Source organism: Cibotium barometz, chromosome 22 (assembly GCF_041138505.1).
Source record: "Cibotium barometz isolate CiBa-2024 chromosome 22, ASM4113850v1, whole genome shotgun sequence".
NCBI classification, from domain to species: domain Eukaryota; kingdom Viridiplantae; phylum Streptophyta; class Polypodiopsida; order Cyatheales; family Cibotiaceae; genus Cibotium; species Cibotium barometz.
In genome coordinates this window covers 39,402,687-39,416,628 of record NC_141067.1, presented here as the reverse complement: position 1 = coordinate 39,416,628, position 13,942 = coordinate 39,402,687, and the positions used below count along the sequence as shown (strand labels likewise).

The 13,942-nt window shown below is 41.3% G+C and overlaps 1 pseudogene across 1 annotated transcript in view; it reads right to left on the bottom strand.

The window, feature by feature from the left end:
* Positions 1–10,761: 10,761 nt before the first annotated feature.
* Positions 10,762–13,942, bottom strand: part of LOC147626594 (flagellar radial spoke protein 5-like) — a 67,708-nt pseudogene continuing 64,527 nt past the window's right edge. Inside the window, exon 10 of the transcript XR_015268633.1 lies at positions 10,762–11,100. The product of XR_015268633.1 is annotated as a flagellar radial spoke protein 5-like (transcript). The remainder of the gene's footprint in view (positions 11,101–13,942) is intronic.

Here is a 13,942-nt window from a genome sequence, read left to right as displayed (position 1 = left end):
ATCTTGAAGGGTGTATCGTAAATGCTTGGTAGCCTCATATAAACTCAAAGGGTTTTTTGTAAATTCTTGGTAGCCTCTTGATGGGGAAGAACCAAAGGTATTATGTCCCAATAGGCCCTATGATGTTGAGGTGGTGCTAGGTGTGTTCACATTGCATGGACCATTTTCTGACCTCCATTTGTCCATCTTGATTTAACAATGCACACGCTTTCTAAAGATCTAGTCATCACACATCTCTCAAATGAATATTCTCATTGTTATGGTACTTGTGTGAACACTGTGAGCCACTAGCTCTTAGGAATATCTACATCATTCAAGTACTTAGGGTTCTCTCCCTCCAAACTAAGGCCATATTTTTCATGGCACTCTTCCATAGTTTGGCAAAATTATGTTCGTTTAGGATATTTTATGAGCGGTACTTCCCTATCATGAGAGTCCTTGTTTTGGTATCTTCCTCCTTATCCATGAGGATCATAGTGGTGGCGACAACCTTCTTTGACTTGCATTTGTGCCCGGGTGACCACCTTTCTTTGCATTTGAAACATAGACCCTTGCTCCTCAACTGTGTAATCTTAGGGTCATCTCCTCTTTGGGTTTTATTGAAGGTTTGGGGAGGCTCCTTGTTAAATTTATCCCCTTTCTTTGCATCATAATAGGCTCCACTCTTGGACTATCCACCCCCATAAACTTTAGGGAATCTTGGAATGGATGATTGGGTTAAAGGCAAGGAGCTTTTGCCAAGAGTGATGGTTGGCTTAGAAGAGTAAGGAATGATGGTTGGCTTATAAGAGTCCTTCATGGTACCCATACGTTAGGATCTCCTATATTTGGGTTCATAAAGCTTCGCCAATCTCATGGCCTCTTTGATAGTACTTGGTCTTTAAGCCGAAACATCCGCCTTGATGTTGAAATCCAAACCATACATAAACATTTTCATCTTCATGTCCTCATTTAATCCTTCCACGAGCATTGAAAGCTTCATAAACTTCTTGATGTAATCTTTCACCAACATCTCTTTTTGAGATAGCTCATAGCACTCCTCATGGTATCTATCAAGTACTAATGGTGGTGAAATGAATGCCAAATTCATTTCCCTCTTCAACTCATCCCCATGAGTGCGACATGTTCCCTTGTTTGACCATGTGTGTCCACCATAGATGAGCATAGTCCTTCATATGCAATGATGCAAATTGAGCTTTGCCTTGCTCATCTTTTGGGTAGAGCTGAAAGTATGTCTCCAATTTAGCAATCCATTGCTCCAAATCATATGGGTCTAACCCATTGCCTTTGAACTTTAAGATTGTCACCTTGTCTTTGACATCCTTTGAAGTATGGATTGAGTTCCCATGATGTGATGAAGGTTTGAATTTTTGCATTTTGGAGTAAGGTTCGAAGAATTGAGAGAAGTCCTTGTATTTCCACTTGATGAGATTTGGTAGTTCCATCCATCTATGATGTGCATGCAGTTGCCTCTCTATGAAGGACATATGATCCCAATCTTGTGTGTCATACATGCTTCTACTTCATCCCAATTTGTTTCCTCTTCCGGCATCATAGATTGATTTACCTTTTGTTGTGTAAACACCCTTTTGGTATCCCCATAAGATATATCCATAGATTTGAATGGTACTTGTGGTGCTTTCCTGTTCGATTGCGAGATGAACTGGCATGGAATGAAGTTGGTCCCATATCCTTGAAGAGTGGTCTTCTAGCATGCATCATGAGTCAAATTGAGGAAGCCTTAATGTTGGAATCATGGGTAGCCTTCAAGGAAGCCTCTTGCCAAGATTGTTTTCAACATAAGTTTCTCGGAAGGTTTGCTTGCCAATGTCAACTTGATGCCCACCATTCCTCCCTTCATGGTTACCGACTTGAGGTTGACTCATGGGTTGGGTCAACCTTTCCTCCATAACTCCCATCTTTGTCACCATGGTGTCAAACTTGTTCAAAGTGTAGTTGATAAAGTCCAACTTTTCCATGAGAGGTTTGAAGTCAAGTCCATCCACCAATAGTTGAAGAAAGGCATCATTCGATGTGGGTTGTGAGGCTTGAGGGTTCGGCTTATGGGTACTCCCCACATTCAACTCTTGAAATTCCCTTAAGGCTTGACCCATTGTGTCCTCCATATTGTCCATAGTGTAATTATCATTCATATCCCCTCCATCCATTTCCTCAATGGCCAATGACAACTTCCTCCGTCTCCCTTTTGGCTTGCCGGCTATGAAAATACAGATTTTCCAAAAGTGGATGATAAAATAGAGTAGAGATGTTGGAACGAGGTGATCTAAGACTTGTTAGAAATCTCTTAAGATGCCCTATCCATCTATAGAAAAACATTGGAAATTGGATATGCCCTAGTATTCTCTGTTTTAGGGTTAATAGGGATATAACTGAAAATGAAGATTTGCTCCTAAAATCCTCAAAACTTATCGAAATTAAAAGTTTCTTAGCTCTTAAGGAGTGTACTAAACAATGGTATAAGGGGTTTGACCTTGGTCAGTGTGCAACCATTTTCTATTTTTACTTTTAGGTCAAAGTCAACCCTAGAGATTTTACCATCCAAATGACATCAAAATTAGGTGCACTTTGGTTTTTTGGAGAGCCCTAAGGTTGTACAATCATTCCATGATGTCAAATGCCCCAAACAACTTGCCTTCCAATGAACTTTGGCAATTTGGAGAGTTAAATGGTGCCCAATTCGACAAGTTGATGACTTCATAGGGAGATCTAAGGGAGTACTTTGAGAGTATCTAAATGCCCAAACCTCAATCCAATTGTGTATGGGCTGAATTAGGGTTTTCAATTTCTGCAAAAATTGTCAAAATGACTCCAAATAGCTTCCAATTGTCTTCAAATTTCACTAGGTCATCCTCCCTTGCATCATAAGCATAATAAGCATTCCAAAGCACATCATAATCAACATATTTTCCTTCAATTCTTGGAGCATAGAATTTTGGAAAAATTTTGACATGGTCTCCTTTTCACGTGACCTCCACTTAGTTCAAATTTGGCCATAGTCTTTTAAAAATTTGGTCATGTGCTTAGATTTGGTCCAAGAACCATAGTCTCACCAAAAACTAGGCAAAAAGCAATGGAACCATGGATCAAAATGCAAGGGCTCTTATGCCAATTGAAACGGAGTGACCATAAGCTGAGATTTGGAATAAATCATTATGTTGATTAACATGCAATCAGCAAGAAATCATACATGATGCCTAAGTGATTTAGCCTTTCACCAAAGGATGGAAATAACCTTCCATAGGCCAAAGTATGGTAGCTCTAGGCTCCAATGTACATTCTAAAGTCATATGATCAAAAGATACAAATGAAGATCCATGAGGCCCTTTGATAGTTGAGCCCATGCCCATGCCCTAACTAAAGTTCCTACTTTATTACAAAAACAGTATATATTTATGCAATCATGCAGTCAAGGGGCGGTCGACTCATTAAAAAGGCGAGCATGACACGTGTCAGCACAAGATTGGTTGTATCTTTTTTTAAGATAGTCACGTGTGAAGTAGATAATCATAGCAAGATTATATTTTGGACTTTCTTGTTTTGACTTTCTAATCAAACCTTGGCTTCACAACGTGAAGATCTCATGTGGTTTTTCATGCTGAATAACCTCTTGATTTTGCTTTTTTACTCACGGTGTGACTTTCTAGGGAAAGTCATGCATGAACTTCTTTTAACCATTTCTGTTCATGTTTACCTTTCAAGGTTGTAGGAGGGTTTCTTGAGCATTCCTTGACTATTCCATCTGATCAAGATTATTGCTAGTCTTTCCCTGGAAGCATAGTTTAGCCTTGGCTATCCTACCTTTAGCCTCCTCTTAGGCTTATCTCTTCACCTTTTTCTCTTTAGAGGTTAGATCCTTAGCATAGTTTCGCCTTGGCTATTCTAGCTTTAGCATCCTCTTGGGCTTATCTCCTCACCTTTTTCTCTTTAGAGGTTAGATCCTTAGCAATGAACACTAGTTTAGGTTCCTCCTCAGGCTCTAAAAGTCTACTTCCTTGACCTCTACGAGTCTCACATAAGGAGCACCTTCCTGACCTTCCTTAGAGCATAGTGCTCTGAGGTGAATAACTACTTGGTCATCCACTGTATACAAGTTGTAGTGTTCAAGGATTGGTCTTAGGTCCGATCCATCATCTTCTTCTGCCTCTGTTTGGGCTATGTTCCTCTTGGATTCTTAATCTTTCGCTAAGGCGCTATTTCTCATGCACTGTTTTGATCTAGGAAGCCATGGCTCAATCGTATCCTGAGATTGGGGTTTCTCCTGAGTATTATCATGGATAAAGACTTTCTCTAACTCCTCACTAGAGAACTCTTCATGCACTATAGTGGCTTTCACGTATCTTGGCCACCACTATATGCCAGTCAGTTTGTTGCTTCGTAACATGTTGTTACATTTGGCATGATAGCGCTTCCCCCTCCCTAACCATCTTCAGAGGCATTTCTCTTTCGATAATGCCTCACTATCTAAACTTGACAATTTGTTGTGCTTAACAACTCTAATTCTGAATTCTCAGCAATAGACTACCCTAATCATAAAGATGAAGGTCAAAGGACTTCACTCTATTAACTCTAGATCAATGTACTTTGTACCCGACTCGGGAGTACATCAATGGTTGACAATACATGCATCCAATTTTCACTAAAATCTAGAGGAGGGAGGGATGCATACATCATGTCCTATTCTTTTCCAGCATCTAGAATGATCTCTATTCACACACTTGTATCAAAGTGGTTTGATCAATCATCATAGATGCATTCCCAAAGAGGATAAGTCTTCCATGTTTGTAAGTCTACCTTTAGAACTTGGGGCATCTCTTCGTAAATAGACCTGGGCTAGGGCCGAATCATGCGCACCAACTTAGCCTCCCTCATGAAAGGTTTGCCATGTATGACATCATACAAATCTGGCTGGCGCAAGAAGTTCATCATCACTACAAACCTGATGATATCTGAATGAAAAAATATTTGGTTACCCCATCTTCACGATAAGATATGTTCGTTCTAAGGCATGTTTTTTCCAATTTTCCTGGCATTTTTTTGTGATGATGCTCACTCCTGTTCCCCCATCTAGGATTGCAATTGCCTGATATCCCTTATGATGGAAAGGAATGGCAGCATTTGTATCATTATTTTTGTAATGTCCCTACTGATTTACTAGAATCTATATGAATCTAGGAGCATTACTATCTTATAGATTTGGATCTCTCTCCTTTTTTAACATTGGTTTCTACCTAGCTTACGATAGAGTGTAAGAATTTACAGTTATCATACCTTTCCTTATTGGGAGTAGGACACCCTATAAATCCATCATACTCAAACTTTTGCTATGTAGAAAACATGTACGATTGTTTGGGCCATTTGGACAACTTGTTATATATAACTTAATGATGTTTTTCATAGTCCACAGTAGTCCACGGAAGCTTGAAATTACACTTGAATGAGAGAGAAATACACAAAGTATATTATGGGTCATCACTTGAATGAGAGAGAAGTAGTCCACAGTAGTCCACAGAAGCTTGAAATTACACTTGAATGAGAGAGAAATACACAAAGTATATTATGGGTCATCACTTAGGGTTTAGATTAGCCTAATGCTATAATGCTAATTTAGTAGATAAAACTTAGCTCAAGTTTCTCCATAATATGCACCTAGATTCCACCTCTTTCTTGCTTAATTTTCACCTCTTTCTTGCCATTACACTTAAATGAGAGAGAAATACACAAGGTATATTATGGGTAATCACTTAGGATGGACCTTAAGTCCCTTCACACTCACACCCTTCTCATCCCCTTCTACATAACCTTAGTCTCTTAATACCCCCCCTCAATACCCACTATGAAAGAATTGGAATAGGTGGTATTGGATATAGGTTGCATTTATAACATTAGGCATACAAGGATGTCATGGTGGTGTGGTTATTTAGGAGTTACAAATATGTTCCTAGAGCCTTAGAGGCTAATACAATGATGCCATCTAAGTCTTTATTTGTTGTCGATGAAGATGTACGCCATGATGGTGCACCCCACTCTTTGTGCTTGCTTGACTTCTTGTAGTTGACATGCTTTAGACATACATGCCATTGCTTCCACATGCTTTCCACTTTGACCATTCTCACACAATGATCAAAACAAGGCTGCCACCCTTGCTTAAGTGGTTTGCTTATAGATGTTCCTTCAACATGCTTGATGCGTCCTTTAATACCATACCTCCTCCATGGGCAATGAGGGCCTTCCTTCTTAGAGTAATGGTTATGAGGTAGATTTATATGGGAAAGGGAAAGGGAGGGTCTTACCATTTGCCTTATGAATTGGTCAAGGGCAGTGTCTACTCCACAATTACAACAACTTTTGTGCATGTTGGTTACATGATACCTATTAGGGTTTGAAGATACAAGCTTAATGAGAGTGAGTAAGTGGTTGAGGTAAATGCTCAAACCAATAAGGTACATCATCCTTGGCTCAAGAAGGAGAGGGCATGGCTCATAATGTTGCCAATGCCTCTTACAAAGACAATGCCAAGAGATGTTTAAAATCATGACAAACAACAAGGTAGAGCACTTAGTGATGCTATGCTCAATCTTACAAGTCATCTTAGAGGATGAAAATGTTGAATATGCAGCGGAATAACATGCCTTGGGCTTGGGAAATGAGAGCATATGGCTTATGACATGCCTATGCCTCTTACAAACAAGAGCCTCAAGGGTAATACATATAAACATTGAAGATGAACACTTAGTGTACATGTGCCCAACTTTAAAACCACTCAAAATAATGAGTTTTATGAGATGAAAAACCAGAAATCTTCAACCTCTTTGGCTTATGGGATGAAGACAATGGTTCATGGTTGCACCATTTCTTCTTGGAAGAAACGGGTTGACGATGAAGACTTGTAATATGGCACTTATGGTGTGTGCCCGGCCTCCAATGTTGATGAAGAAGAGCCTCCTTAGTGTTAAAGACCTCCTCCTTTGATGGTTAAGACCACATTAGTGTTAAGCAACACTTTGTTTGGTGATTAAGATCACCATTAGTGTTTAAAAAATATAATTAGTACTTAAGAGCACATTTTTAGTATCTAATGATACTTATTTTGGTGATTAGTTTACCATTAGTGTTTAATAACACTCTTAGTATTTAAGAACACTTTATAATAACTTTCCTTTGCTGGATTAACAGCTTCATTAGTGTTAAACAACACTATTAGTACTCATAAGCACATTTTAAAAAGCTTTGAAGCTTGAAAGTGATGTTGATGATGGAGCTTGATGAGAATGAGGTTCATGGATACCTCATGTGGTTGGCCACTCTTCAAAATTAAGATGAAGGATCAACAACACTCATTCACACATCACTTAAGTGATTAGAGCAAGGGAGAAGGTGATTAGAGCAAGAAAAAAACACTTATGAAGCTTTAATGGAAAGCTTCATGGAGAAGATGAAGGGGCGACTGGTTTTTTGTCTGCAGCCGGCGCGTCAGTGCTTTGTTGAAGCTCAAACTTGAGCGAGTGAGTGAGCTACCAAAGCCCTCAAGCCCCTTACTTAATGATAGCCTACAGCCGGCGTATGGCTATACGGCCAGCGCTGCAGCAGAAAAACAGGCACCGGGTTGAACCAGAGGGAATGCCGCCGCGATGAAGCACCAAAACTTGCAATTGGCTGTACGACCACACTTGCCCACGAGTCTACATCACTTCCTTAGTTGAAATCTCCTCAAGATGAGGCCCCTACAAGCTGGTAGAGCTCCTCCACACTGCCAGGGGATTGAGCTCCACAAGTGAATAGATAAGAAAAAATAGAGAAAAATGACCTAATCTACACCACAAGGGACCTAATCAACCTACAACCATGTTGAGAAAACGTGGTGAAGAAGGATCTTTTCGGGCTCAATAACTTCTCCTTCGTCTACCACGCCTGGCTGCTGTTCATCTGAAACATCAGACACTTCTGGACCAACATATGGTTTTAGCCAAGAAACGTGGAAAACATCATGCATTGTCCAACTGGTAGGCAACTTTAACTTCATGGAGACATCACTTAACTTTTTGACTATTGGAAAAGGGCCAAAACTACGGAATGAAAGCTTGGGACAATGTTTGCCCACTTGTTTCAATCCTTGTTTCATGATGCACTGATAGACCCGATTCCCTTCCTAGCAGTGGATATCTCGCTAAACTTACTTTTTTTTTCCCCGAGAAAAGATCCTTCCATTAGTTATATAAAAACGCCCATAAGGCTACAAAAGATCCTCTCCTACTCACAAGAAAAACAGAGCAGTGAACAAAGCAAGGCAGCCCGGGAGACTCTCCCTAGGTGTTGAAAAGTACAAGCATCAGTACAAAGAGCTGAGGGACTAAATCATACAATAGGAGAGGGGAAAAGCCAAACAGGTGGCCTGTAATGCCAACGGGGGGACCCCGCGTGTAGGGTATAGAAGGGGCCGCTGCGCCAGGTGGTGTGAAAGGCCTGGCGCCGCAAGATCGCCTCATCCGAGTCGCCCCGGCGGATGCGGTCATACTGTCCTCGCAGGGTGTGGATCAACTCATGCCAAATCCCCCGTACAGTCTCTGCTGGTGGCTCCAGTCTCCCCTCAAAGGCCCTGAAACACCGGGTCCTCCAGGTGAACTAGATGGTGAGGCTGCTAAGGAGCTCCCGTCGTAGATCCCTCTCCTGTGTCCAGCTGGCGGACGAAAAATCCGGTGAAGGAACGAGGCGAGGCTGGCCCCTAATGAATCTGATGGCCTGACTGTCCTGCTCCGTCTCATAGCCCATAGTAGGCCCTGACGAAGTCGACCAAGCAGCGGCACCCCACGTATACATACCCTCTGGAGAGAGGGGGGCCAGAATACACAGCATCCGCAGCCAAATCTGTTGTGCCTGAGGGCAATCCCATAGGCAATGTCTCTGTGTCTCCATATGATTACACCCAATAAAGATGGAAAGGCCAACTAGAACCAAAACGTAATGCTTCCTTCAAGTGCAAAAAACAAAGAAGCACACACAAAGATACATGCACCAAAAATGGCCAAATTCATTTTTTAAAGTGAGCACACGTGGCAATTTTCTAATCAAATAATATGGTACTAACATGTACCAAAGATTCACAATTTGACTAATCTCAATGCACCTAATTAAGATGATCCACATTTTTTTCCAAGAAAGCAAATCATTCGCTTTAGACCTAAAGCTTCTTTCATGGTCAATCAAGCTTGTCATTAGACAAAGAGGCATTGGATCATCTTATCAATCCATTATCGTCGAACACCTTGTGATTTAAGATAATGTTCCATTGAACCTCATTGCAAACATGCACTACAACTGCATCCCTTATGCTTCAACCAAGAACCCACGAGATGAAGGGACTTAAGCTCAAGGACAAACTAGTCGAAGTAGAGCTAAAACTAACATTCTCATGTGAGCTTTTAGTGTAGTCATGAATGCAGTTTTGGAAGAGATCAAGGAAGCTCAAAAGAGTGATTCATATGTACACTCTCAATGTAATCTAAGGATAGCCTAGTTCATAGTGGTAATGGTGACAAACCAGCTTTGCCATACTCATCATGGCAACCACAAGGAAATAACAAATGGTTTTCTCAAGTGGTTATGTGTCCTAAACTCAGAAGTTATGGGGAGTAAAAATATTTTTTAATGTCATGACAAACCTTGTATCAATTATCTTGAGGACCAAGAAGACAATTAATCTCATTATATCATATTACTAGTGGCCACAGTCAAAGAAACATGTTCATCATTATATGACACATTGTATTCGTTGTCATCTCTAAGTGTTATGCATTCAAGATTGTTAAATCCATTGATTATTATTTGAGAAAGAAAATGATGGAGTATATTCATAATCTTATCATGTGGGGTTTACGAAGAGGTCATATTGCCATTTCATACTTTATTTTTTAGCAATATGTTTTAAGTAAACTTTGTACTCAATTATGTTTGAGTAGTGAAAATCGTCTCAAGACAAATGATCAAACTAAGAGAGTGAATCAATTCTAGAGGATATGCTTTGTCTTTATTGGTCCAGAATAGATTCGATTGAAAGAGAGTTTATATCACTCAAGTTTGTGTATGATGATCCCATGTGGGTTCAACTATTCCTGCTCCCGCCGCCATTTTTGTGCCATTGGATATGGTACAATAAACTAGGGATTGAGGGACGCCCGATAAAGCTTATGGCTCAAAAAAAAATTCTGAGTCTAAAGATTTAATAGGCAAAAGGATCTCAAGATGGGAACCGCAAACCTTTAGTTTATTAGAGAGACAAGTTCTAACCCCACTATACAATCCCCCAACATTGTTGCCCCTCAAATTAAACCATAAATTTTAAAATTCCTACTTTACACCCTACTTTTACTTATCTGTAGTTTACTTTTTCACTTGGCTTATCGCCCCTAGTACACCCGATATCACAAAAATTGCATGAGCAACCAGATAATTTGTGACAGTTGATCCCACAGGTCTTTACTGATCCCATGTTACCTAGTGCTGAGGGGCTCTTCTCCATATCAAATGAGTTAAGGTCCCTCCATTAACCATAGAACTACCTAAAAAGATTGTGTATGTACTTATGCATTCATGTATGTGCACACATACGCATGTAGTTACTTACATGTGTACCTATGCACAAGTGCATGCACGCACACACACGCATGCAAGTGCGTGCATGCACACGTGTGTGTGTGTGTGTGTGTGTGTGTGTAACGATGCATGTGTGCATGAGTGTAGCCATGATGACATTGCAAGAACATATTTGTTGCTCTGAGAACTTTAGGCACATTTCAGTCACTCCATTCACCTTCCAGTGAACTTAGTTTGTACTTACAGTAAGGCATTAAAAATACGTACAGAATATACTACATAATATTACAGTGTTTTAAGCATTTGATTTGAGTGCCATTTTAGGTCCTTCTGTACTCATCCCCACAGTCTCCTATAACCTTCAGCAAATCCCTTCCCCTGCTTGACACCTGGTTTATGCTGGCTTCATCTTCCTCATCAAGTTGGAGACTAAAGATTGCCTTGGAGTCCTGCAAATGTTCTGAGAGGCCAAGTCGAACTCCTAGAACGGAGCTGCATGGGGTGACTAGGGTGTCAAAAAGCCAACCCTTCATCCTCGGTTCCTGAAAATTCGCCTAGAAACACTACCTCTCCAATAGGGCTAGAGTTGCATATCCTCTATTGAGTCTATCCTCTGTTGCTTGTGAAGCGTGGACTAGTGAAGATAGCTCCGAGATAGACATGAGTGCACCACCTCAACCCCTCTACCCATGTAAGTGATCTCTCTATGGCCTAACGAATCTACAATGAGTACAATATCATCAACATATAAAAGGATGGAAACAAGAATAACTCCTAGAGAAGCTCCTCCGTCTTTGGCTCTGTCAATGAAGTCTAAGATCTCATCTATGTAGAGTCCAAAGAGGGTTGGAGATAGTGGGCATGGGCATCCTTGTTTCACTACAATGGTGCTAGAGACCTCCTCAAAGAATCCTCCTAGGCATCTCACCTTGCCAATAACTAACTCATATAACGCAATGATAGCCCAGATTATGTCAAATGGGACCCTGAGATGTTGTAAGCGCTGTAGGAGACGGGCCTGATACACTATATCAAAAGCTTTGTAGAAGTCCACAAAGCAGCAATATAGTCGGTGGCCATCTCGATGATAACCCTAAGTGTAAACGGAAGGGCAACTAAACACGGAAAATCTAATCAATCATGAAATCTGAAAATACACATAAGCATGCCAGATAAAACAAGATGACAAATCTGCACATTACACCACACTAGGGGCCAGAGGACGGGCTGACCCCCCCCCCCTCCTTATGGTTAAATTACCAAAAAGGAGTCTGCTTCCAATACAACTTTGCAAGTGCCCACGGTTTAACCGCTGGCTGCACCTGTTTCTTCCAATACAATATGAAAACAAGAAAACATCACATTAACCGAATTTGCTGACAATTCTCAGCACAAGTGAGCATTCCCGGCATCAAGCACATGTTCGACAACTATGGACAGTCCATAGCACTCCCACATCAGCCCGGGACAACTCAACATCATGATCTTCTTCCTGTCTAGCTCATAGAGCTAGTCGACATAGAGCTAGTCGACCAGCCCTCAAAGGCTATTTTCAGCAGTCAACCAGCCCTCACTAGTCTTAGAAGAAAGCGACCAGCAATTGTACACAATCCTGCAAAACCCCAGTCGGAAGGAAAACTGTCTAGATGCCCACGACCAGCTCTTCCTCTCCGTTTTTAACCTCTGTCCAGCCTATGTTCAAGTTGTAAATCAGCCGGCCAGCAGTGGAGAACATGTAGAAGGAGCCGGACAGCACCTCCCATGCATCCGGTGAACTTCTGTCGCGATGGATGGCTGTAGAAGCTTGCCAACAGGCTGAAAAACTAGTCGCCCAACCCTCATGCACCCTGAAAAGCATGCGCCCCCTCCAATCTGAAGTTTTTCTCAATAATAGAGGCTTCCCTGCTGAAAATAGCCCACAAGTGTGCTTTTCTGGTCCACAAAGGAGACGCCTACATGAAGGAGGTCCAAATAATGTCCAGTGCCCAGATTTTGGCCACCACGTGTATTAAATAAGTCCTGCTCAATGTGTACTCACTTATAAGTTGTCCGGTCACTAATAAGTGAGTGTGAACCTGCACCAATAATTATTAACATGTGAACTCATAAAGCTGTAAATTGAGTTTTTGGGAGTACTTATCACCTGCAAAACACATGTAGACCACCTATCAGTCCCAAACAGGTGTGAACACACATGCCCATAGGGTGCCCACCGGCCCCATGGACAACACACGTAAAAATCATTGTCCAGGCAAACAAGACAAGTCATCCAAAGATAAAATCAAAGTCATGCACACACATGAGTGCAATTATATTGGAAGAAACACCCATCTGCTTAGTTGTATCCGATAAAATGTCCAGGGCTCATGATCCTTCCAGAACCTTCCCAGAACATGTATACAAAAGATCTCCCAGATAGCTAGTCCCAGAGAATTTCATCATGTCAGGCTCCATGGGCCATACATGTACACCATGTTAGGCCCCACAAGCCACACATGTACTATCATGTCAGGCTCTATATGCCACACAAACCATGTCAGGCTACACCAGCCATACATGTATGTCATGTCAGGCTCCACATGCCACACATGAACAATAGAAAAATAGAAGCTGTAAGGAATTTTGTGACATTCCCTCCGGCTTCTACACAGTCGATTGCAACTGAAAAGCTTCCAAGTAGGCCTTCAGAAGTTCCGAATAATCCGCAAAATAATCCTCGTCCATCCATTTTGCATCCATAGCCGAATAGTTTTTAAACTTCACAAGATACCTACGCACTAGCTTGCCACTTGCATGCTTGCGCTCTTTATGAAAAACTATTTGCTCAGGTTGCAATACCTCCTAAAGTTCATCCACTTTTGGTGGATCTTCCAAAACTGGTTCCATAGGAGGTGGTCCCACATAAGGTCTCAGCAAACTAACATGAAAGGCATTGTGTATTTTCCAGTGATCGGGCAATACCAATCTATATGCCACTTCATTTATTTTCTGCAAAATTTGGAATGGCCCATAATACATGTTTGAAAACTTAGGAAACCCTGGCCGCTTCCAAGGACGTGCTTTCTCAAACTTTAGTAATACCCAATCACCTTCCTTGAAAACCACCCCTCGCCTGTGTTTGTAAGCTGCCTTTTTCTGCTTAGCTTGAGATCTTTCTATGGTTGTCCGAACCTGTGCAAACGCAGTATCCAAATCACGGACATACTCATTTGCTGCAAAGATTTCATCTGTTGTTCTTCGTAAGATAGGTGGAAGCACTAGCTTGCCATAGACTATCTCAAATGGAGCCTTATTAGTTGAAGAATGCACTGTGTTATTGTATGCAAACTCAACC